The sequence below is a fragment of the Penaeus chinensis genome, chromosome 35, assembly GCF_019202785.1.
Source record: "Penaeus chinensis breed Huanghai No. 1 chromosome 35, ASM1920278v2, whole genome shotgun sequence".
In the NCBI taxonomy this organism is placed as follows: domain Eukaryota; kingdom Metazoa; phylum Arthropoda; class Malacostraca; order Decapoda; family Penaeidae; genus Penaeus; species Penaeus chinensis.
The window spans coordinates 27241322-27246321 of NC_061853.1; the positions used below are offsets into that span (position 1 = coordinate 27241322).

Here is a 5000-nt window from a genome sequence, read left to right on the forward strand (position 1 = left end):
AGATAAAGTGTTATCGGCATTATGGCGGATTCCCGACGAGTGGGTGGGGACCATAATGCCCTGCGATATCATAATCAGGAATTAAAGTTTTTTTTTCTCTCTGTTTACCAAATTCACTCGATCTCTTCTTATATGACGTAGGTAAGTCGGTAGAGTGGGGATAGTCGGTGTGAACTTTCTTCAAATAACTATTGTTTGACAAGCGACTGGCATGTTTGAGGGAGAAGGAACGCACAGACAGGGATACGTGGCTGCAGGAAAGTAAAGTGGAAGACAATCCTGCGTGTCCTGCAAAAGTGAAGGCAATCATACGTGTCCAGCTAAAAGGCGTACGTGTTCTGCTTGACCTCGGAGTGACGTTTTCCCCGTCGCAATAACACAGCTGCGAAGCCTATGCGCACAAACACGGCAATTCACGTCCCTCCCACGGACCCGAATCCTCTCATTCCCCCCCCAACCTGACACCCACGGCACCGTCACCTCTCCGAACGCATCCTCTCCACCTGCTACTCCTTGCTGCTTATAACTTAAGTGACAGAGCAACGCAACGTAATGGGCGTGGGCGTAGGCGTGGGCGTGAGTGTTTGGAGTGGACGGTGGGAGGGGAGAGGGAAGAGGGAGGGAAGCCAGGCCAGAAGGACCCTCGACCATGGCGTCACACTCATAAATATAACGTTTGTTAAGTAGCTCACTCTCTACGCTCAAGATGGTTCCTGCCCTGTATGGCGTGTTCCCGAGCTGCTCCTTCACGTATCCACATTTACTCTTAGAGCTATTGTGGTCAGACATTTAACTCTAAGAGCACAAGTGCGTATTTATCCTAAAAAATATATATATACAGACGTATAACAAATCTTTCTTACCCAGTGAATAAAATAACATTTTAAAAGACGGCACTCGAACGACCAAAAGCGGCAACAAAGATAATTTATGCAAATTCATCCTCGTATGTTAACATTACTTTACACTCTGTCTATTTTCTAGCATGACATCCTCACCCCCTCCCTCTGGCAATGCTTCAACTCGTGCATGGCAATTCGCCTAACTCAGCTTACAGCCTACAAGCCAAAACAAGGCCTATTCCTTGCCCTATATACGGAAAAAGAAAGAAAAAAAGAACGTTAGAACGGAAGATCAAAAGACCTACGGTCCACGGTCAGTCCAGAGGAAGGGTATCAGGACGCCATTCCTGTATGTCATGCAGTCACGCTATCACAAATCCTTCGTGCCTTTCGCTAGTCTACATTTGCAGGACTCTCTGGTGCCTTAGATAACTTCCGCCAATGAAAAACCAGCAAGATGAGATGGTCTTGCTCCCACTTCCACCAAAACAGACAAAGAAGACAACCGCCATAGCAAAGGGGGATAACCCACGCTCCTTGTGCCACTTCGTACCCTCAGGAGTATGGCAAAGGGGTTAGGGAAGGGGGGGGGGGGAGGGGGAACCCAAGACACCCAGGTGCGTCGAGGCTCTCTCTAAGGAAGTCGTAGACAATCCCATGCGGCCGTCCGAGTGCCCATATCCACAGAGGATCGCCATTCAGGGCCGGCACCGTGGCACATAGGGGAGGGGAGGATGTTCCGAACAGACATATACGGCGCCTCTGAGATGGAGAAGCAAAAGGAGTACCCGGGGAAAATCGCCACTTAGCTTCGCCTCCGATACACAAGGGAAGGCCGCCATTAAGATACCGCCCTTAGCTCATTTTGAGCTTGTGTGAGGACATTCATGAGCCGCATTGCATACACATGAGGTGTGTGTGTGTGTGTGAATACGGGTATGGGGATGGGGAAGGGGATGGGGAAGGGGGAAGGGGGGAAGGGGAAAGGAGGGAGGGAGAGAGGGGAAGGGAAGGGAAGGGAGGGGAGTAAAGAAGGGAAAGAGGGAGGGAAAGAGGGAGGGAGGGAGGAGGGGAGGGAGGAGGGACGAAAGGAGGGAAGGGGGGGGAGAAGAAGAGATGGGGTGGGTGAGAGAGAGAATGTGAAAATGAGAGAGAGCGAGAGAGAGGGGGGGTGAGACAGAGAGAGAGAGAGAGAGAGAGAGAGAGAGAGAGAGAGAGAGAGAGAGAGAGAGAGAGAGAGAGAGAGAGAGAGAGAGAGAGAGAGAGAGAGAGAAAGAGAGAGAAAGAGTGAGTGAGTGAGTGAGTGAGTGAGTGAGTGAGTGAGTGAGTGAGTGAGTGAGTGAGTGAGTGAGTGAGTGAGAGTGAGAGAGTGAGAGAGTGAGAGAGTGAGAGAGTGAGTGAGTGAGAGAGAGAGAAAATGAAAGAGAGAGAAAATGAAAGAGGGAGAGAGGGAGAGAGGGAGAGAGAGAGAGAGAGAGAGAGAGAGAGAGAGAGAGAGAGAGAGAGAGAGAGAGAGAGAGAGAGAGAGTGAGTGAGTGAGTGAGTGAGAGAGAGAGAGAGAGAGAGAGAGAGAGAGAGAGAGAGAGAGAGAGAGAGAGAGAGAGAGAGAGAGAGAGTGAGAGAGAGAGAGAGAGAGAGAGAGAGAGAGAGAGAGAGAGAGAGAGAGAGAGAGAGAGAGAGAGAGAGAGAGAGAGAGAGAGAGAGAGAGAGAGAGAGAGAGAGAATGAAAGAGAAAATGAAAGAGGGAGAGAGGGAGAATGAAAGAGAGAGAGAGAGAGAGAGATAGAGAGAGAGAGAGAGAGAGAGAGAGAGAGAGAGAGAGAGAGAGAGAGAGAGAGAGAGAGAGAGAGAGAGAGAGAGAGAGAGAGAGAGAGTGAGTGAGTGAGTGAGTGAGTGAGTGAGTGAGAGAGAGAGAGAGAGAGAGAGAGAGAGAGAGAGAGAGAGAGAGAGAGAGAGAGAGAGAGAGAGAGAGAATGAAAGAAAGAGAGAGAAAATGAAAGAGAATGAAAGAGAGAGAGAGAGAGAGAATGAAAGAGAAAATGAAAGAGGGAGAGAGGGAGAATGAAAGAGGGAGAGAGGGAGAATGAGAGAGAGAGAGAGAGAGAGAGAGAGAGAGAGAGAGAGAGAGAGAGAGAGAGAGAGAGAGAGAGAGAGAGAGAGAGAGAGAGAGAGAGAGGGGGGGGGGGGGTGAGAGTGGCCCTAATTGAGCTTTCCCGCCCAGGTCACGATCAGGAGTTCCGAACATGATTGTCTCGTGCCTATCACTTTCACTTCCCCGCGTAGTGATGCCATGCCCTAGGGGGAGGGGGAGGAAGGGGGAAGGGGGGAGGGGGGAGGGGGTGGGGGAAGGGGTGGGGGAGGGGGAGGGAGATGCTGCAGACTATTACCTCTAATGGGGGGGTGGGGGGTTGTAGTGTATACTGCCAACCTGCAATGGGAGAGGAAGAGGGAAGGGAGAGGGGGATGCTGCAGACTACCACCTCCAAGGGAAGAGGAGGGGGGGGGGGCGATGCAGACTGCGAATCCGAAAGGGAAAGGGAGAGGAGGAACACCGCAAGACTACCAATCCGAAAGGTACGGAAATAAGGAATTTGGGGGGGGGGGGGGCTACGGACTACCTCGCCGATGCCCCAAACTTTTGTTCACGTCTTGGAAGGAGCAAAGGCCGATTCTTAAACAAACGCAGTCGCCCAGGGTTATCGCTAATCAAAGTGACCACAAGAGCAAGAGCGAGAGGGAAGAGCATCACTTATCTTCAATTTCAAGAAGACGAAGGAGGGGAGGAGGGAAGAATAGGAAGAGAGAGAGAGAGAGAGAGAGAGAGAGAGAGAGAGAGAGAGAGAGAGAGAGAGAGAGAGAGAGAGAGAGAGAGAGAGAGAGAGAGAGAGAGAGAGAGAGAGAGAGAGAGAGAGGGAGAGAGAGAATAAGTGATTTAAGCGTTCTGGAAGACGCGCCAAAGGCAATCAATAGGGACCCGGCGCACCACCACGCCCACCTTATGAAATGGTTTCCGCCTCCGCCGCAGCACCAGCATCGGCACCAGCAGAAGGAAAAGCAGGAGAGGCAGCAGCAGAAGAAACAGGCAGAGAGAAGAGCAGGAAAGGCAGCAGCAATAGAAAAGCAGAGGGAAACAGCAGGCGGAACATCGCAACCACGAGAAGAGGGAAACAGCAGATTGAAAACAAAAGCAAGCAGAAGGAACAGTACCATCACCGACAAAAGGGAACAGTAGAAAAAGAACAGCAAGCACCACCGTCAGCAGAGGAGACAACAGCAGAAACGAGAAAAGAACAGCCGCAGCAGAGAGAACCAAAGGCAGACGCAGGATGTGGCCGGATAAAACGAACCGATCTGCCCGGGGATCCGAAGTCGGCATCCTGGAGAGATCACGACCGGAAGGGAAGTAAGAAACCAAGAGTAAAAGGAGAAGCAGCAACACGGTAGACGATGAGGGGAGAGGAAACGGAGGAAGAGGGGGGGGAAGGGGGAAAAAGAGGAGAATGGAGGGAAAGAAGGAAAGAGAAAGGAGGAAAGGGTTGGAGGCAAAATAGCTGTTGAGGAAATAAAAATTGGGTCTGATGTGCGATGACGCGTGCACTAACTCCAAAGAGACGGGCGCAAACGAGGGCACCGGCGCGGGAGACACGGCACACACACCTACACGCGGGCTAAAAGTTGGACAGAGAGAACAAACACATACGCACACACACATACACACACACACAAATCAAATGCATACACACATGTATACATACACACCCGCATACACACCCACATCCACACTCACATCTACATCCACACTTACACTCATACTCACACCCACATCTATATCCACACTCACACCCACATCCACATCTGCACGCACATCCACATCCACATTCGCACCCACACTCACACTCGCATTCACACACAACCACACTTCCACCCTCTCGAGAGCTCCAATGACTGGCCTACATTTTATGCAAGTTCTCTTTCCACATCCCCCCCCCCCCCCCCCCCGCCCGACCTGCACGACCATCTCCTCAATTACTGTCTCTTACATCACTGCCAACCTGTATGCAAAGTAAATCTTCTCTGTCTGAAACAACAACATGCAGACGTACGTATGTAAGTATGTGTATGTGTGGGTGTGTGCGCGCCCGCCCCTTTCTCTCTCTC

At 51.2% G+C, this 5000-nt stretch overlaps 1 protein-coding gene across 11 annotated transcripts in view; it reads right to left on the reverse strand.

Moving 5' to 3' along the window:
• Positions 1-5000, reverse strand: part of LOC125044200 (mitogen-activated protein kinase-binding protein 1-like) — a 157473-nt gene that overhangs the window by 47341 nt on the left and 105132 nt on the right. The window lies entirely within an intron of this gene.